This window comes from Anser cygnoides, chromosome 23, assembly GCF_040182565.1.
Source record: "Anser cygnoides isolate HZ-2024a breed goose chromosome 23, Taihu_goose_T2T_genome, whole genome shotgun sequence".
Taxonomy (NCBI): domain Eukaryota; kingdom Metazoa; phylum Chordata; class Aves; order Anseriformes; family Anatidae; genus Anser; species Anser cygnoides.
This window is the reverse complement of record NC_089895.1, coordinates 3641822-3662464: the sequence shown is the minus strand read 5'-3', so window position 1 is coordinate 3662464 and position 20643 is coordinate 3641822. Positions and strand designations below refer to the sequence as shown.

General features: G+C 56.7%; 1 protein-coding gene across 8 annotated transcripts in view; it reads right to left on the bottom strand.

Annotated features, from left to right (window-relative positions):
- The window catches only part of CASZ1 (castor zinc finger 1), a 279324-nt gene that overhangs the window by 140014 nt on the left and 118667 nt on the right, over positions 1-20643 (bottom strand). For 6 of the 8 annotated variants that reach the window (XM_066982071.1, XM_066982072.1, XM_066982074.1 and 3 more), the window contains one exon: positions 10260-10403. The gene's annotated coding sequence lies outside the window, so the exon portion shown is untranslated. Of the gene's footprint in view, positions 1-10259; positions 10404-11207; positions 11954-12011; positions 15154-20643 lie in introns of those variants that run through there. The other 2 variants (XM_066982076.1, XM_066982075.1) reach the window with 2 other exon arrangements.

Below are 20643 nucleotides of genomic sequence, written 5' to 3'. Positions count from 1 at the left end.
GCAGGGGGCTCGGAGCTCCCTCTCTCACACGACTCTGTGGGGATACCCCATTCACAGTTAGCTGACCAGGACGCATGTAATCCATGACACGGTGACATGCAAACAACTGATAAAAAAATAGACAGATCCCCCTTTGTAGCTCAGTTGCTCTCCTCCTTGTAGGAGCACTTGAATGCACAGGTCACGGAGATGAATCCAGCCTGCTCCGCAATCCTGTGCTCCGTCCCCAGCCCACCTGTGCCCAGCCTCTAACAGAGGGACCAAGGACTAGAAGAGGAGGAGGCAGAAAAATTCCAATTGCACCTCAAATCCTGAATTCAGGATCACCACTGTGCTTAGAGCTAGGAACGTAAGTGCAGAAAACGAAGCCTAACGCCGCGCCGGTTACGAGCAAGGTGACATTCAGACGTGGTCAGGCTAGGACAGAGGTCTCACCTTCCGTGTAAAGCCCTCGCGCGACACAAACTGAAAGGTAAGCAAGCCAGCCCGCAGCAGGGCGAGCACAGTCACCGTGTTACACCTGCAGCCGCTGCAGCCCAAGCCAGCGCGGTGCATGCAGCCAGAGCAATACAGATGAGCGTGACCACCTGGAGAGCTACCCTGGTATTTGGGAGCTGCATGTGCGTGGTGCTGACCCCACAGAACGGGGAACAGGGGACCCTCGTGTCCAGGTGCAAGGGAGGCAGTGAATTGTGCTGCACAGCTGGAGCGAGCACAGCAAAGCCCTGCTCCACATCCTCCCTGCTGGGAAAATGCAGGCACCGTGTTTGGCGAGGGGAACCTCTCCTCCGAGAAACCCAGAAGTGGTGTGAGAGGGGCCTCAGACTCCAAAGCCATCCAAGTTTCTGATGCAATTAATTTACTGCTGAAAGAAGGAGCAGGAAGAGCAATAAAAGAGCCTTTGTACTTAGGGTGGGGCAGGAGCATGGGAAGTCATTTCAGAGCGTAATGAGTTGGGGGCAAACAAAAACAAAAAAATAAAAATAAACTGATTGACAAGCTTACATGAAAAGCCACATTTTTAACATTCTTAATCCCTAGGATAAACACACGGGGAACAGTAAGGACGGGGCTGGCTGTCCTCAGAGGTCACAGCGACAGACTGCGCCTGGTGCAGGCGAGGGAGTCCGTGCCACGCGCTGCTGTGGGCACTGCCCGCGGCACGGAGAGGGCTGTGATCGTGGGGAGAGAGGGCTTAGGACAGCAAAATCAATGATAAGACACTTGCTGGGACCCCTAAAGCATCCCACCCTCCCCTAAAGCCTCCTTCAATTTTCTCCAGGAGGGCAGGAGTTAAGTGGCTGGTTTTAGTGGTAGGAGACACGTTTCGGAAGGGATTGAATTTGCGCGTGGTGCAGCCGATTCCCTGTTTATTAATAAGCTATTTATCATTGGTGTTGCTTTTAATACCATTTTGGCTTAATGTTGTTAATGAAATATAAATACCCGCACTAATGATGTTGGTCAGGAGGCAGCGTGGGCCACTGGCAGCTTTGCAGGAGGGAGGCCAAACCGCGGCTGTGTGCATGAGAGCCTGCGACGGCGCGACTGCCAGCCCAGCCTCCGGAGGAGCCTCCCCGCACGCTCCCACCGCACGCCTCAGCCCCAGCAGGGAGGATGAGGATGTGTAGCACCAGCAGGAGGGCACGGAGAGGTTTCTGATGGCTGTGGACCGCTCCGGCAGCCCAGGTGGCTCAGCATCCCAGCGCAGCTCCATGGGGGCCAGCACCCCCGGGCTCGCCGAGCTCCCAGCACGCAGCAGCCCCAGCCCGCCTGCGCCGGGGACCCTGTGAGATAGCTCTCGAGATGGAGATATGTAAAAGAAGAAGTCAGAGGAGTTTGGTTTGCTTAATGCAGTCGCCCCACCGGCAGAGCAATGTGCAGGCTCAATGCCGCGCTCCCCCAGGGCAGCTCCCACAGGAGCTCAGGACCCCGTCAGCAGAGGCGTTCCCCAGCGCCCACCGCGGAGCTGCTCACACCGGGCCGCCCGCGGGGCCGGGCTGGCTTCAGGCCCCGGGGTGCTGAGGGTTGGGGTGCGGCAGGAGGAGCTCGCCCGGCTCCTGGGGCTGCTCCGCATCCGCAGCCTCGCTGCTGGCCCTGGGCAGGGGCCCTGCTGCCCTGGGGCTGCTCCAGAGGAAGTGGGGAGGGAGGAGAGAAAGGAGTCTCCCCCCTGGAGCAATGCCGAAAGCTGGGCCTTTGGCGAGGGTTTGGAGGCTCGCTCTGGGTCTGCAGGGAGACCTCGCCCAGGTCCCTCTCCATTACCTTATGTCTGGCACCGTCCTGGTGCAGGGATTACAGATCTCCCTAAGGCGGCTTTTGGAAACCCCACCGTACACTGCCTTTTGCATTAGAGCAGCCCCAGGAGAGAGTGGAGGCCTGGGCACGCACTCAGGAGAAGCCTCCTCAGCCCAGGAGAGGCTTCATGGTGCTGGAAGAGACCAGTATGGAAAAACAACGGGCAGAACAGCTGTGGGACAGCTCACTGCAAGAGGCAGGGGAAAACACTACACCCGTGGCCACCACCCCACCCAGCAGACACGTGGCTCCTGGAGCGAGGACCAGGAGCACCTGAAGCACACCTTCAGTACGTCCCAGGCCTCCGCGAGCCTCCGGAACAAAACCCAACTCTTGCCTCGGGAGGAAACTCCAAACCTGGTCACTGCCAGAAGAGTCACTGAAGAAGCAAATCTGGAGAAGCCAACGTGTCGCTTTCTGTCTTCAGAGAGCTCTCCTAAGAGCAGCTCGTGCTGCTCCGAGCACTCCCCTGCGCTAACGGCGTTGAGCAGGCAGGGAACCAGGAGGTGAAGGACACGGCAGCAGGGCACTCGAGCCGTGAACAAGGCTGGAAGCCACCCACATGGGTTCGTGCACGGGAACACCAGGAGTCCCATACCTGCCTACTCCTCCAGGCCAGGGGCACCGCAGCCGCCAGAGCCCTGTCCTCTGGGATCCCAAGCGGTGGCCTCGTGCTCCCCTTCGTGTCGCTGCCTCTGCCACAAAAGCCGAGCCACCAGCCGCGGGCACGAGCTGTGCCAGGCTGCGTCTCTCCGCCTCTCTCCCGCTCAGTCCCACCAGCGCCATTTCACCTTTGCCTGGCGGTTTCCCTCTTCCTCTCTCCCAAGCACCCAGTGCAGAGGAAGCCACGAGGGGTCTGCCCCGAGAGCCCTCCTGGCACCCCTGCCCCAGGGAGCGCCACCAGCCCACGCTGCTCCTTTAAGGCGTTATCTTTTAATTTGGTGCTCCCCCTCTCCCCTCCTCAACTAACTGATTTATTAGTTTACGTCTCATAAATTGTAACCCCTCGCCTCCCCCTTCGCCCTCCCAGATGCCATAAATCCCCTTCAGGGCCTCGCCACCCTCCCGCACGTGGTGCGGCCCCCTGCCCCCCAAAGTCACCTCCGAGTCCCCGGGGAGCGCGGGGCTCATTTGCTGGGGGTTTGGTCTAGCTCGTCTCAGCAGCTAATCCCTTGGGTGGCTCCTGTCAGATTATTAATTAGCTAAAGCGGATCGGCCCTGGAACAACATGCGGTTGGACTTCAGATAAAACAGGACGGCAGAGGCTTGGCATGGAGTTGTTTAAAGAGACACTGTCCCTTTTTCCTCCTGCCTCCTCCTGGGACGGGAGGAAGATGAGGAGGAGGAGACGGGCTGCCTCCAGTGCTGCTCGCGCCCAGCAGGTTGCTGCCCTGGGCACGGGGACGTGCTGCTCCGAGGGAGGGAGCAGAGGCCCGGAGGTGCGAGGACAGGGCTGGCACACGCCATCCCCTCACCCTGTGCAGGTGAAACTTTTCCAGGTGTTGGAAGAGCTTCAGGAACCTGCTCAGAGGCACCCGGCTGGACACAAGTCCCCCTGCTGTGCCCTCCCCTCTGCCCCTGGCTATCATACCTCCGCTCATCGCTCCCTACGGAAAGCTTGGTGGTTGTAATTACCCTGAGAAAAGAGGCCAGGATATTCCGAGGGGCCAAAGCCACCCCCGATTTAAGAACGTGTTTTAAACTAGACGAAGCCATCCAGTTCACAGATGCATGTTCTCAAGCCCCCTTTCCCACACACTGCAGCCCTCCCAGGCAGGACAGGAGGAGGAGGAAGGGGTCCCCGTGCTTTATGCCTGCGAGGCTGAGCTGCAGCAGTGGGTGCGAGCGGTGCTGGGGGCAGCTCACCTCCTCACTCCCTTCCCACTTTGGATTGTTTTGACTCAAACCGGTGAAGCTGAAATATCGAGTCACAACGGCACTAAACTTCATTACAAGCTCTTAACACAGATTACTTAATAAAAAACAGGCTGCTTTAATTGCTTTTCCCCCATTAGCATTTCTGGAGGAGAAAACTGATTAATTTGAAGAGGCGCATTGCCCCCACTGCACGCGCTGGCCTGTGAGCCAGACCTCCTTCCCACACCAGCCTTGCCCAGGAGAGCATCCCAGAGAGCCCAGAGCCACAGGACTCCGGCAAAACGAGGGGCTGAGGGCCTGGGTGAACAGATGGGAGCGATGGAGTGAAGCAAACGAGGGAAAGAAAAATCTCCTCTCCTTTCTGTAAGCCCATAAAAAGAGGCACTGGGGAACGAGGGAGAAGAGGACGGGGTAAGGGGAGGACAGGTAGCACAGCCGGGCTCGAAGAGAAAGCCTGGGTGCCTGATGTGGTGGGGTCCTGGGGTGCTCCCTGCTCTCTCTGCAGCTGGGACGGGGGCAGGAGGCAGCTCTGCCAGGGCCACGGCATGGATGCGCAGCAGGGCACAGCAACCTGAAGTGGGATCTCTGCACATCCCAAACACAGAAACCTCGGCATTACGGAGCCTTATAACTGGGGGGAGGAGGGGAGCAGCTTTTGACTTCTGAAAGGACAAGGCTAGCAATATTGTTTGCTCATTTTACTTTCAAACTCACCTTAGTTTGTCCTCTCCTCTTTTCTCTTGTACATCCTATTAACGTACAGCTAAGCCAAACTCAGCAAGAATCCCAAGACAGACACTGAGGCAGATCGCAAACTGCCCTGGCAAAAACCAGGATACCTCTGCTGGCTGAAATTGCAGCTCTGCTGCTTCACATCAGCAGATGGCTTACCTGTGGCTCTTAATGGTTAATATATAACTGCAGCAACAACAAAAAAAAAGCCCCAGCATTAATACATAATTTGTCAGAGGCAATATGCTAGAACAGCCTTTCCATATTCAACTCCAGCATGAGATAAGCCTCACCTGCAGCACCGCCCCGTGGGCTGAGCGCCGGCTCTGGAACGAGCCCCAGTGGAAGACGTCAGAGAACCGATCACGTTCACTGTACAATATTTGTTCATTTCTCACATTTTTTTTTTCGTTTTATCAACAGATTTCCAGGAACCACATTTTGAACATGCATTTCCCTTGAACACTCACTCACTCGCATGCTTAGCACTGATTGCTCCAAGTGCTTTCCAACCGGTTCTCCTTGAGGAACCCCGGCGGGTCAGTGCCCCGTTGGCTCTCGCTGGACAGCTGGGGGACAGGCGGCCCCACACACAGTGCCTGCACAGCCAGACACGTTCCTAAATGTTCAGTGGAGCCCTACAACCTGGCGGAGCACCCATCATCTTTTCTTTGAGCTAGCTGTTTCGCCAGGGTGCCGCAGAACTGCTGCCTGCATCCCACCCGCGAGACCTGCTGGGGGATTTGGTGAGGGTAGGAAGAAATGCTGTCAGATGGTGTAAGGAATGAGGAGATCTGGCTTCTCCTCCCAGCTCTGCTTCTGAGTCATTATTAGCATAAAATCAGGTTTGTTACATCACTGAAGCTTGAGTAAATAAACCAAGACTCATCGCCATGTTTTTATTTTGCAATACCTCAGTGGGCTCCTCTCTACAAACAAACACTGTCAGTGCTCATTGCAACTGCAGATGGATGGGGAAGGAAAGCGGCAAAAGCACCTAAAACAGCCTAAAACCTTTATAAAGAACAGCAGAGCGAGATCACCACCTTTTTGAAGACACTCACTTCCGCAGGACAGGAGTTTAAAAAGAAGGCAGCCCTTTCTTGGCAGACTAGAAGACACCTCGTGCCCGCAGGTATGACTGAGCCGATGGGTAAGAAAGATTGAGAAACATCCCGATCCTCTTCTGAGGAACCAGGGCTGAAATCCTGACTGTTTACGTCAAAACTTGTGCTTGCTTTAATAGTGCCAGGATGTAATCTCCATAAAGCTCAAGTGTGAAGGCAGAAGCCTTGAGAAAGAAACGGCCACCTCCATCAGCAGCAGCTCCAGGAGCCCACACCACGAAGCCAGAAGAACAACTGACGGTGGCGGTGAAAGCAAGGTCTGAGCGCACCAAGGCCTGGCCCCATCTCCCCGGTACCGAACATCCTTTTTCCACCCGACTTTTGGAGCAGACTGCTGTGCTGTGTGACAGGCAGCTGTCAGCCCTCACTTAAGCACCGGGCTTCTTTAGGGCTAAGCCGCTGCACGTACCCACACACGTGAGCTCCGTGCTCGCTGCACCGCAGCCCCTGTGCTCAGAGCTCCTCCAGCAGCGGGGCCGAATCCTGCCCGGCTGAATCCCTCACTGTGCAGGAAAACCTCAGGAGTTTCTGCACCGCCGCCCCTCCTGTGGATGGCGGTGGTACAAAATCAGGCGCTGCCCTGAGCCTTTCCAGTCTATGCAGATGCCTCTGCCGGACCCAGCCCTCCATTTAGAGGCTGCACCAGCCTCCCCGTGAGCAGGCGGTGCTAAGGACCCTACAGGATCAGGCCCCTGTCCCACTCCCAGAGCAGACACGGTGGGGACACGGCCTGCCGAGCACACCATCCTCCTTCCCCGCCTTTGACTTCCCCCATTCAGCTTTCCACAGCCGCCAACCAAACATCTGATCGAAGGCCCGGGGGAGGGAGTCAGAACTGTCCAGTCTGGTTACGAGTGAAGGTCATTGATCTAGTGCAGACCAGGGATGCGGAAAACAGGGGAGGGAGGAGAAAACCCTCGGAGAGAGAAAAGAGGGAGAGACGCGGCGTGCGCAGGGAAGGGCGGCGGAAGCGGCTGGGACACGGTTTCACACTCCGAGACCCAAGGGCTGTTGTCAACCCGTCCTTCACGCTCACGTCTTGTCACACTAGAGGTCAGGTCTCCCAAGCGTTCCTGGAGAGCTGAGCTAGCCCATATGGCAGGCAATATGTTAACAATATGGATCAGCTGCTCGTCAGGGCCTGAGCAGATGGATGTGACAACCCCGCTCTTATCCCAGGCAGGCTTTTAGCATCTTCCCTCCCCTCCGCCACGCCGGACGCGCTCTGCCCGGGCACCGCCGCCTGCAGCCCTGGTGGGCCACGAGCTCCAGCTGAGCACAGGCACCCCAAAAATACCTGCCTGGCTCCGTGGGCTGGGAGCGGGCAGGGCAGAGCCCCGTTCACAGCGGCGCGGGCAGGAACCGGGCCAGACCTCTCTCCAGTGAGCGCACTGGAGATGGAAAGTCCTCGCCACGATCCAGGTGGGCGCTGTGAGCTCCAACCAGGGCGCTACGGCAGACGCCACGCTGAGATCTCTGTACATGGCGTGTTACCGCCAGGTGCCACACGTTGCAGTCTAGACTGAGTTTTGTAACTGCCTGGGAAAATTTTCTCTCACAGAACAAGTAATACATAAATAGATGTATATTTTAATGGGCAAGCTAAACTCCTCCTGGCAAAGGCAGGCGAGTTGATTTCGTACGCAGGCGGGTAAATTTCCACAAGGATTTTGCAAGGCTGTTTCGTGCTCCCCAGCCCAGCTCCGATCGGAGCCATGCGGGCCGGGCCCCGCTGCAGCTCGGAGGGAAGGCAGCGCTCCCACCTCCCGGCCCAGCAACACCAACGCCCTCAGCCCAAGCTAACCCCCCAAATTTAGGTTTACTGTAGGGTTGAAGCGTGGGGAAACGTTTTGCAAATTCAAAGAGAGATAAAGCAGGTATTTCTAATCACTTTTCCATGTACTTATCTACATTTTTTCCTGCGTAAAAGGCTACCCTTCATCAACTGAACAAGAAAAACCCTCCAACCCCTACAGCTGTAGGACTGAGCAGTGTGTGCTTATAAACAGAAAGTGAAACAGCAAGCACAGCCTAGGGATGGGCTCTGGAGAACGTGCAAGCAGCCTCTGTAGCCCAAAGTACATTGAGCTTGTTTTGAAAGTAGAAGCCATATAGCTTGCTCCGGGGCTGAAGACTGGAACACTGGGATTTCTGGTCCAGAGCACGAACAATCACAAAGCCACATGCCTGAAAGGCTAAACGCATCTCCCTTCACTGGAGTGATGCCTGTAGAAGCAGGGGAACCTCGGAAAACAGCTGGAGCTAAGGGAAATATTTCTGTTGTCTCTAATGAGCTTCTGTCCCCCAGAAAGCAGCCCCAGAAGGACCCAAATGCACACAGACAAAGCACCCAGGAGCTGCTAGGAGAAGGCAAACGTCGCAAGGGATTACTGATCCACAATAACCCGAATCTTAAGGTTCACTGAAGGAATTGCTGATGTACCAGTCCCCTTCCCTCATCTCCTGTCCCAGAGGGGCTGCTCACCCCAGGCCCATGCCAGATGGACACACAGGGCTTTCAATACCAGGAGCTTTCCCAGCAGAAAGCAGTGAGAAGGTCAACAGACCCTGAGCCCATGCAGCAACTTCCTCAGCAGTTCTTCCCCCTGGATGTGGGGCCTCCCTGGAGAGGCACATAACAATGTATGATGAAAAACTCACCTGCTGTAGTCAACCTGGAAAATTATATCTTATTTCATAAAACCATCAAGGCTCCCTGTGGTCCAGCACCCCATCCCCTTGGGCAGAGCTCTGATCTGGGAAGCTCTCTCGCCTCTGGAGGCCAGGGAGGGCACATGCCACTGCTCTAAAAGGGGACACAGGCACTAGAGTGGCTTACAGAGGGATAAAAGCCAGAGTTCCCTACATTAATAGTTCAAAACCAAGCTGTCCAAATAAAGCATGCCAGACCCTGGAGGAGTTTCAGCACGAGGAAGGTGTGGAAAGGCACAGCTCACCCATATCCCTTCCTGAGGCACGCTTTATTTACTGGCAGGTTTGCTGAAAGCACTCGGTTCTGTAGGCTCTGAACACGTCGCAAGCGCTAAGCCCTGCTGAGCCTTAGAGGATCACGGCTGTTGCTCTTTATGGTAGGACATTTGGAACATGAGTAAATTCCCCCATGTCGCACACGGCCAGGGACGGACAGGGAGAGCTGCCAGAGAAGCCCCAGACCTACATCTTAGCTCCATGACTTCTCCCCTCTTCCCTCCTGCTGAGCCAACGCAGCTCCTCCACCCCGATCCTTCCAGCCCAGGTCTCAGCCGTGTTTGTGACTCACCACGGCCCTGGACACACCGCTTCGCCCAGGTACCATTTACGGCACAGCAGCAATATCAGAGGAACACAGTGATAAACAATCCCCACAGGCACTTGGGGTTGCTGATCTTCTTTGAGACACCATCATCCTTCAGTGGTGCCGACACAGTATGCAGGTACCCCCTAATAAAACCTCTACCCCTGCAGATCACAGGATCATAGAACGGTCTGGGTTGGAAGGGACCTTAAAGATCATCTAGATCAGACCTAACATCACACACAGCCCAGGCACAGCCAGGATCCTCAGCCCCTTCCATCTGGAGCAGCGTGGCAGTGCCACCGGGTACCTCCCAAACCCTCAAAGCATTGGAAAGAAGCATTATCCCCCGTTGTTATCCTACAGCTGCTTTCTTCCAGGCCATGTTTTGCCGTACCTTTCTTTGTAGAGAAGCCGCGATGGGAGCCAAGCAGTGAAGAAAGTAAAATGGCTTTTAGAAACACAGAGTCCCACCCCCACACAACCCTTTTGAGTTTCCCACCGTGACCACAGACATTCTCAAACTCCTCTTCTTTCGCGAGACGAGTCAATCAGAAACCATCCCACACAATACTTACCCGGGGGACTCCCGTGCCAGCCTGCTCTGGCACACCGTTTAGCTAATTGTTAACGCTGCACACCAGCTCATTTGGAAGAAGGTGGCTACGGGAGGCAGTTATTCAAACCAGCATTTTGCTGTGTCGGGGGGTGCCTCTGTCCGGGCGGAGATGGGCAGCAAGGCCAGGGGCTGCTCGTAAGCCAGCCCACGACAAACCAAGACCCCGTCACGCATCTGTGACCCAAACACTGACTTTCAGTATTTCTTCTAAACTTTATCGGCCCCAGATTCCCCAGGGACTTGAGTGGAGGCTCTGGAGAGCAAAACCCACTCCAGTCCTACTTCAGAGTTGATCACAGAACAGAGCCCGTACCTTGCATTGAGAAGTCACAGGCTTCAAGGTCCATTCCAGTGTACAAAGCCGGGAGAGGAGTCAGGGTCTTTGTTTGGGAGGTGGTCTCAGGTGAAGACGGGGTGAATTTGATGGCTTCCCTTCACTTGGTGAAGTCTCTTTGCCCTGAGGAGAGGTTCAAAAAGGAAATGAATATTCCCTGCTGAGCAGCAGAAGAGCTCAGGTGAATCACGAGCAATGACGCCGAATGCCACAGCCTCCCACAGACCTCAGCCCTGGGTCACACACAGCCGGCCGGCAGGGCAAGGCGTCGCACACCCTGCCCGACACATCTCAGCCCCGTGCCCTTTTGCTGGCAGCTCAGAGGTCACGGCACAACCCCCGGGTGACCGCGAGGTGCCCGCCAGGTGGGCCGCAGGCTCCGACTTTCCCCGGACAGAAATCCGGGTCGAGCAGTGGCAGCAGCAGCAGCGCTAAGCCACTTACTGAGCAGCTTCCCCCCGCGCCGGCCGGGGAACACGAGTAAATTCCCCATGGAACACGGAGGTGGAACATGCCCCCCTCCTTCGTGGGGGGATCGCCTTCGTGTCACAGCCACGGGTAGGAGAGAGCTCTGCCATCAGCCCCACGTGCCCCCCGAACACATTACAAACAACCGCACCAGACAAAGGAGGAGTCCTTATTTCCAGTTTAGCGAGGCACACGGTAATTAAGTGACTTGTCAAAGGTCGCTTGGCAAACGCGAGGCAGATTTGGGAACCAGAGCTAAATCTCACAAATTTCGGTCCACGAGCTGGCCCGCACAAGTCCCGCTTCCCCCTTCGCGCTCTCCTCGGACGTACGCTCCCACCTCTGCAACAGGTTTCACTCTTCTCCCCGTGCTCCCTAGACAGTTAAGACAATTCCCTTCCATTTCCTGCGTTGGAGGAAATGGATAAATACAGAGATTAAGAGAACAAGAACTTTTACCTTACTTACAAAATTAAACCCCGTCCCAGCTCCAACATTTGACAGAAGCTCGGAAGCTTCAGACTCTTCTGGGAGGTGGGATCTCTACACTGGAGGGTTTTGGTGGTGGTGGTGTGTTGTTTTTTTTTTTAAGCTTCCATCAGACAAAAATAAAAGAAGCAAAACAAAAGAGGGTTGTTGAGATCAATTTGTGATAGGTGTCGGGCCAAAGAAAATGGAGCCAAAGAAGTCAGAACCCTGCAACCAGCAACCTTTGTGTCAATTTAAGCAAATATTGTGGCGTTTCCATGGCAATCCCTGTTTTGAATATCCACTACACTCACTTTTTAAAGGGCTTTTCCTGTTTGCGTTTCAACTTCAAAACCTGTAAATATTTTCAGCCTTAACACATCCCTACCTCCCCCAGCGTCTGAAATCAGATGCTATCACAGCTCCGACACGAAGCCCTCTGCCTGCAGCACCCCAAAGCCGTGAAGATCCACGGCAGAAGGGGCCGGCAGCCCCACCGTGCCCGCAGCGTGCCCAGGGCCCGGCCCTTTCCCTTCCCAAATTTCCCTTCCCAAACCGGAGAGCGAAACGAGCCCTCGCAGACACGCGGGACCGACAGCACGGGCCCGAGGCGAGGAGCACACAGCAGGTGTTTTGCAAGCCTCCCGCAGCCCTGCCAGCTCCGGCCACCTCTGACCCGCCGCACCGGGCGTTATTTCTGCTCCGGCCTCTTCCCGTGACCCGCGGGGCCGCGGCTCGCCCAGCCCCAGCGCTGCCCCCCGGCCTGGCCGGCGCTTCCCTGCCTTCCCCTCTAACCTGACCCGACGGCGTCAGTCAGTCACGGTGATTTATGCCTCGCTGCGTCACGCGCAAGTTGGAGATGAAGAATTGTCAACCTCGTCCTCGCTTGCAGCCCGGGTGGAAGTTCTCCAGCGGCCTCAGCAGCAGCTCGCGGGTGCCTGCTGCATCGCCCTGCCCCTGCCGCACCAACGTGGAGCCCACGGGGAAAGTCCTGGTGCAACGCGCCCTGGTCAGGTGCCGGCATCGGCTGCCGTGCACCGAGAGGACGCGGTCGGCGTGGCTGGAGGAGCACGAGAACAGCTTCTGCTGCGTGCCCCAAGCGGGCTGGGGGCTCTCAGCCCCAAGCCCCTGCCGTGCAAAGCTCCGGCCCGTGCGCGCCCTCCCGGCCGCGTGGGAACGCACTGGTTAATTCGGAGTTTCCTGGCTGAGATGGATTTGTGCCAGGCCTCAAATGTTAGCTTAGTGCAATTTTTGGGAAGTCAATTTCCTTTGTTGTTGGTTTTTTTTTTTTGTATTTTTTTCCTTAAGTTTTTTTTTTTTCCTCTCTTAATTTAAATGGAAAAGTAGGAGCATTCGAACGAGCGTCAGGACAGGGCCATCCATCCATGGACTGCCGTTCCCCAAGAGCATTTCGTGGGTACCATGGTACGTGCACGGAACAGCCATGGAAACAAACGCCAAGTGACTTCAAAAGCCGTTACGCTGCATGCCCACGGAGGCAGCCCCGCGGGAGCGGTGCCGTCCCTCGCTCCAACCACGTCACTCCTCCGTCCTGACCACCGCTCCCGCGACGCCGGCCGCTTCTGATACCACCGGCAGATGATCCACGATACCTGCTGTCCTGGCCCCCTTCCAGCTCAGGTAATTACATCCTACAGCAGTTTCAGCTGGATATTTTATCCCTTCTTCACTTCCGGCCCTCTGCTGCTGCACCGGGAGTTGCCAAAGCACCGTCCAGATCCACCCCGGATGTGAGTGCGCGCCGGGGGCTGGAGGGAATTCTGCACATCCCCGCACAGAGCCTGCTGCTGCAGCAAACAACCTCTACAAACACGGCGGGATGTACCTCCTTACACACCCCATAACGCCCCGAGAACGAGGTGAGGAGCTGGGAAAACAACACTGGCATGCCACGCCGGGAACCCACAATTTCTGGCCGCACGTGCTCAACGCTGCCCAACGGAGCAGGCGTCTGCTACGCGGACACCTGGCTGAAGTGGAGGCTCTCCTTCCATCCTAGGAGAAATTAAAACTCGTGGTGGCAACGGGGTAAGGCTGAAGACAGCCCCAGCCTGGGCAGCACACATCCCCTCCCTCCCCAGGGAGCCGCACGTTGGCTTCCCCCATGACCACAAGAATTTGGAGCCCCGTGAAGCTGCCGAGGGCAGAAGGGAACGGCCCGGTGGCCACCCCTGCCAGGACAACTCAGAAGCCCCCACGCCTGTAACTGGGCTCCATCAAACCTCTGCTGTGCCCTCTTCATCTTTCAGAAGGTTCTGGGCCAGATCCTCACCTGGTGTAAAATCGGCGCAGTTGCGTTGGCTTCAGTGAAGTCATGCCAATTTAAACGAGTCGGGGATCCGGCCCTCCAACTTACTGGAGCTGCCAGTTCTTCCCTTGGATAATCCCGAGGGTGATTTCACAGCAAGCAGCAGCACAGGCCCAGCCAGCCTGGCAGGATCGGCTGCGCTCTGCTACCCCCCACGAGCAGGGCGGTCTGGGGCAGCGTCCCTACGGGAGACCCTGCTGCAGCAAGGCCGGGTGGGTCACCCTCCGCTGCTGCTACCGGGCTCCCTTCTCTTTTCCTTAATGAGAGAGATAGAGACCAGAGCAGATCGCTCTAGGCTTCGGATGCAGGCCTTCTCCTTGCTCCGACCGTGTCGCCCAACACACCCAGCGCCTGGGCTCGCTGCGTGTTTTGGGGGCCAGGAGCAGAGCTGCTCACTCGTCCAAGCCCAGCCAGGTCAGGGCTTCACTTGCAGCTCCAGGAGCAGCGCATCCTCGTGCACAAACCAAACCTGGCCGTGCCTTCCTCGTGCTCCCACCAGCCTTCGCTCCAAGGAAGGTGAAGAGCTCCATCAGAGCTGGCGAGGATGGCTACAGGTCCCCTCCTCGTCCCCGCTTCCCACCCGCCCGCAGCACGCCTCACTGCCAGGGAAGCGGGCGAGCCGGGAACGTGGCACGGCTTCAGCAGGCACCGGGTGTGCAAGAACTTTCCGTGCTCTGCCCTCACAAGTCCTTCGCTATCCCCCCCAGAGCAATTTTCTAGGCAACAGCGTGGTTGCATTCCCTTCCCTATCTCCTAATAAATATCATGCTAAGCAAGATGAGTATCTTCTTCCCAGACCAAGCGGCATGACCCACTTTCTGAATCAGGGCAGATGCAATTGGGCCCTGGAGTCCTGGACCCCTCCCAAAGCAAGGAGATTTTGTAACAATTACAGCAAGAAGCAGAAGGAATAGAAAAGTAATAAGTGATCAAAGAGTGCAGTGGTGGAGCTGAAGCTGTGGGGTAATTACTGCTCCTCGCCATCCCACGCTCTGGCATTTTCCTAGGACACTGAGGCAAGAGCCCCGTGCGCATCCATGACATCTCTCCTCCGCTGCCCTACATTCCTCAAAAGTAACAGGTCCGATTTCAGAGCCTGGCTAATGGCCCGGGCAAGGACAACTGCTGCCCCCCGACACCCACCCGGACCTCTCCCCTCTTCCTTTCCCTTCCCCAGCGCAGAGCAGGAGGTTTGAGCTGTGGCCCTCCGCAGAACCACAGCGTATCCCGGACGGGACTCTCACCGAGTCCAACTCCAGCTTTAGGCACAGTGAAATGGAAAGTCCCTGCCCAGGACTCAAGCTTTGGGCCAGCAGGTCACAGAGCACAGAGGGGTGGCACGGTCGAGGTCCCAGCGATGCCACCCTCCCTTTGGGGACGCTCCGTTGTCCCGAGGAGCAGCTCCGTGCCTCCCCAGCCGCAGCTGGGATCGGACTGACCCAATGGGCACGGAAAGCAATTAGCAGGAGGTGGAGTGAACATCGGCAGCGCTTTCATTGCTTGAACCCGCAAATAAGACTTCCCTCCCACAGCACTGCGAGGTTCCACGGCCAAAAGCGCACAAAATCCCAGGCCGACAAGCCGCGAGGAGCCTCTGCCCCAAGCAGCTCCTGCAGCGAGCTCAGCTCCGGGGCGCACGCAGCCACAAGCCCCCGTGCCCACGCCACGGTCACGCGTTGCTCTCGGTTCCCCTGCCCACCACCACGGACATCACCTTCGCTGCCCGACGCGACGAGGCAGAAGCAACTCTTACAGGAATTTGCGGGGCGATTTCTCTTTAGTTCGATATAAATTAAGAAAAGAAAAACCCTTTCACCCAAACTTCAGAGATAAAGGGGAAAAAAAAAATCTTCATCTTAATTCAAAATCCTATTTGATGTGTCGTGGCATGAAAATGTTTTTCACTGCATTTTTTCAGTGTGATCTCATGCACCCTGCAAACGGGGTACGCCCAAAACACCAGGTATTTTATGGGACACAAACAGAGCGCAAACATACACAATTAAAAAAATGGGATTGGTAAATATTTAAATTAATCAGAGCTGGCATCTGTGCAGCCTCCCCTCCCAGAGAGGGAGATGTTTGCAGCTTTGAAAAAAAAGAGAAGCTAATAACATGACCTTTTCCTTCGTGTTTGTGAGCTCGCTGCAGCTCGGTGGGTTGGAGCAGCGCAGGCACCTCCCAAAACCAAGTCCAGCGAGCGGCCGGGGCTGCCTCCCGCCGGCACCGGGGGCTCGGGGCAGCTCCGGGCACGAGGACTGAGCTGCTGGGGGGAGTTGCTCTGACCCGTTTGCCCGTCTCACTCCGTAATGCACGGGTTTTGCTGCTTTTTTTGTTGTTGTTGTTGTGCTTTGTTTTATTTTTCTTCTCCTTTTCAGTTTAATTGTTGGAGGAGTTTATGAAGCTGTTTGCCAAAACACAATCGACTCCAGGGAGCCAGCTTACACAAAAAGGGTGTGCCGCCAGAGCCAGGCCGGGCAGCCATGGAAACCACCACCTCTTTGCATTTGCCCAGGTGAAGCCAACGCTCTGCGGATGGCTTGTGAAATCCGCAGGGACCTGCGAGGAAGCGAAACGCCTCCCTGCAAGCGTGCGCTGAGCGCTCACAACGTCGGCCCCTGCCGCCTGCCCCGAGCCCCCAGAAGCAAGGCTGAAGGCTCGCGCTCCCCCATCGCCGTCCTTGCTCCAACCACCACAAAGCACCCAGCGAATGCACGGGGCGCTCCGCTCGCACTCCTCCGTGCTGGTGGCATGGGCGAGGCAGTCCTGCCCCCGCAGCACACACACACAGACTGGCACGCTCCAAAAACCCAGCCGGACGGCCACATGGAGCCACCTGTGTGCAAATGAAAGGCGCCCAGCACCAGCAGCGGGGCGTGGGGCTGGCGTGTGCCTCCCCGAGCCGCGGGACCCTGGGTCTGGCCGCAGGCGTGTGGCCAGGGGGATTTTGCCTGGAGCACGTGGGTGGCCAAGAGGGACCCCGGCTGCGTTCTTCTCAGTTTTCGAAAAGGAACCTGAATTTTTGGGAAGCACTGGCTGCCGGGCTGGCAGCAGCCATCCCAGGAACACGGAGCACAGAAGGGTGTTCAACGCCACCCAGCTCATTTGAGCGTCTGCTCCAGGACGCTCCTGCTACCGCAGGAAGGGGCGACATCCATTTACTGCCCGCTTTCTGCTGCAGAAAGCGTGCTGAGGATTTAAAGGCACCTCGGGTTACGGGACTGCAGCCTCCCTGGTGGGATGCCGAGAAGCAGAGGGCGCAGCCCTGCCAGGCCAGCTCCTGCAGGGCAGCACAGAGCATCATGCAGCACACGGCGCGACCTGGAGAAGCTGACCTGGCTCTGAGAGAGCCCACAGGAACAAACTTCCAGAATCGGGCTCAAAAAATCAGCGCTGAGCAGATCCAGCGAGAAGCCAGACCTCCCTTGCTCTGCTCTGACTTCACTCAGATGCATGACGGGGATGATTCGATCCCGGCGCTCTAAAGCCATCCCAGAGAGCCATCTGCGGACGGAGGCACCCGATACGCATCTGACACAAAATGGCTTCACCACGCGGCCCCGCTCGCGCCCAACTCCCCCCGGCACCGCGGCGGCTCAGCAGGTGCCAGCAGCGCCAGAGCACACAGGGGCGCACACAGCAGCGCACCGGGGGGGCTGGCACGGGCAGGGGTCTGTTACGTGGGCACCGACGTCTCTCTTGGTTCAGGGAAAGAGGGCAAGTTTCGGGAGCCCATCACTGCACGCATTTACACCTCAGTTTGTCTCCAGATGCAGCGAGCTGGCCTTCCCCCATTCGCAGCCCCTCGGTTTCCCAGGTGCTGCCAGCCAGACCCCACCAGTGCCACCCGAGGCTTGCCCTGGCAGCTCCCCGGCTGCCTCTCAGCCAAGGCACAGCACAGGCAGGCTCTGGCCACCGAGGCCAGGCTGTCCCCAAGCACGGCCCCAGCAGAGCCCACGGAGCCGTGGGGGGACCCCGGCAGGGCCGCGCCGGGGGCGAGTGCCGGTAAGGCTTGGTGCGTCAGCCGTTCTGGCATCGACCTCCCAAACTCATTCAAATATTTCCTTTTTTTTTTTTTTTTAATTTAATGTTCCCTATAATTCATCTGTCCCAAAAGATAATCAATAGAGGCCGTAATGAAAATTTGAGCCATATTTTATGATCCGCTGCAGGAGAAAGGGCCACATCAGCAGGACTAGCCTTGGCTCCCAGCATCGCTCCTGCGCGCGCCCGCCTGCTCGCTGGCCGGGTTCCCCACGTTGCCTGACTGTGGTGGCTGACGGGGGCACCCCTGGGAGAAGCTCGTGCCCTCCCCTCCGACTGCAAGCAGCCAGATCTGCGGAGGAAAGGTGCACGTGCGTAGGGGAGGGAGTGTGCGAAGGGCCCCGACCCAGCCGCCTCGGGGCACCTCGCCAGCATCCCAGCTCTGAAATCCTGCGGCCCTCTGCCGTACCCTGGGAGGAACGGGATGATCACATTGCAGAACCTGAGGAGTTTTTTCTGCCCTTCACAGGAATTCCCTAATCCTCAGCACTGCCTCTCAGGCAAGGTGGGCTCTGCGCTCCTCTTCTCCTGCTGGACCCATCACCATCATCAGGAGGGCGGTCGCTTATGGGGTAGAAGAGGCACCTGCTCTGTAGGGCTCCTGCCACTGCGCAAAGACCAAAGGGGTACTTGTGGGCTCCCCAGTTCACGCCCCGGTGCCAGCCTCCCCACGCTGCTATGGGGTTTTCATTCCACGTTATAAATCCCACAGCACCTCCATCTATTCCCCCGACACACACCCAGCAGGTTTGTTTTTCCTGTACTTGGACGCGGACGCAAGCAGTGCTGAAACGAAGGCGAAAGCCCCGTCCTGTTCCCGTAACACCTCTACACCGCGGATTCCCAGCAGCGGCCCCGTCCTCCCTCCAAAGGCTGGAGCATATTTCACTGCCTGAAGCTGCCGCGTCCGCAGGGAGCCGGAGGTAACAAAACCGTCTTGGACTTGGCCGAAGGAAAAATATCAGAAGCGAAAGGCCAGAGCGAGGAATTTATAACAGCAGCTAAGGCAGCAAAATTACAAGTGCCTGACCAGGAGCTGCCCTCCCGCTCAGCGAGTCACGTCGTGCGGCCTCCCGTGTGTCTCGGAGGGCAGGATGCTGCAGGGAACGCAGCCAGAAGCCGCCGGCTCTCTGCGCACAGAGCACCAGCAGCCGCACGAGCCCCCCGGCAGCGCTCAGCCGCCAGGCACAGGCTGAAGGCCAGGAAGGCTCCGCTCATCCAGGGGGGGCAGGCGGGGAGCTGGGAGGATCACACCGCTCCAGCCCGTTGCCTTTCCTCTACCAAACCGATCTAGTGACGACAGGCAGGTTTACTGGTGACACTGCCTCCCCAGGGAAGCCAGAAAACGTTCCCACTCCTGTGAAAGATACAGACTGGCAGCTTGAATACCCACAACCAGCGGCCAGCAAGAGCCAAGCATTTCCACCTTCCCTTTCTCTTGGAAGCTCAGGAATAAACCATCTTTGTTTAAAAACATACGACACGGTATTCAAATTAACTGTTGCTTCCAATACGTAAATAATGTGACCGAATTTGCAAGACGCGTGACGGACTGTGAACCCGCAGGACACGGGCGAGCAGCCCCGTGCTTTAACATCGGACAGGGGAGGGGACTCCAACCCCACGGCAGGACTGGGGACAGCACCGCGGTCCCTGAAGCTCGGTGGCAGCACAGTGCAGCCACCCTCAGCCACCCTCCTGCTGTCCCCAGCCGCCAACGCAGCAGTCCCCGCGCCGATCCGGTCACCTGCCCGTGAGGAAAGCACGCGGGGACGCACCGCGCCTGGCGCAGTCTCCAACTTGCCCCAGATTTGAACTGGTGACCCTTACTAATATCATCCAGTGCCTCGATATCCTCGGGGAGCAATCAGCACGTTTTATTAACCCAGCCAATTTTAGAAGTGCACACGCAGTATTCTAGTTCCTCGGTACAATTACGCGGTACGGGTCCGGCTCCCGCGGACACCCATGCAGGAGCGACGCGCTGCGCGACCACCAGCACGATGCTGAACGACCCCGGCTTCCTCAGAGCACACCCCGTGCCTGCAGACATCGCTTGCAGCAGGAATATTCCAGCCCGACATAAAGCCTCAGAGATCCCCACTACCAAATCCATTTTTTAAAATGACATGTTTCCACCTATTGGTCCCGGGAGTGAACTAATTGCTTTTGCTAGTTTTAAAAGCCAGAATTATTTCACTGGAAAAAAAAAAAAAAAAAGAAGAGTAAGTGCATGGGAACTCGGAGATTTCTGATGTGAAATCACCATGCCTGCAGACATAGCTGCTGCCCCAGCAGTCAGAACTCCAGCTTTACGGCACGCCACGCCACGCGGGAACCCTTCACCTCCCAGTGAAGTGGGGAAAAGAAGGAGTTAAAGTAACCTGACCAAACTCGAGGAGCCATTCAGCCAGAGCTAGGAGATAAGATTTCTGCCTGGGCTCTAACCACTAGGTTACCCCCTTCTTTGCTAAATAAAATTCTCAGTCTAAGGGGAGATTACTATTTACACTTAAAGACCGTTTCCCTAGCTTGTTTTGCTGCGTCCCCCCCCACTCCATTTTATATATTTATTTTGTGCAGATGACAGCCTACAAAAGGGAAGCTGCTCAGCAGGCATCAGTCCAGGACCAGGCTTCGGTTCCTGTCTAGTTCAGAGAAAGACTTGCTAGAGCCACAGGCAGCAAGGGCCAAAATGTTTTATGTCATCCTGAAAGGGAAGACGGTCTCGGCTCCCACCTCTGCCAACAAGCGCCCCAGGCTCAGACACCCCGGGACAAAACTGCCCCCTTCTAGACCTACCTGCTCTGGCACACGGGCTGCACTGGGAACTCCAGTCCAGAACGAGCTACTTACAGACCACACTAACATGCAAATTACATACAGTAACAAAGCCAAAAATAAAAATCCCAGAAAAAAATAAAAGTAGAGGCACAAATTTCAGAGGAATGGTAAGAGGAAAGAAGCATGTGCCCTTCCAGAAACCTGTACTTACCTGCACCAAGAGGCAAAGACACCTTTTGGGTGCAGATACACACCCTAGGACACGTGCAT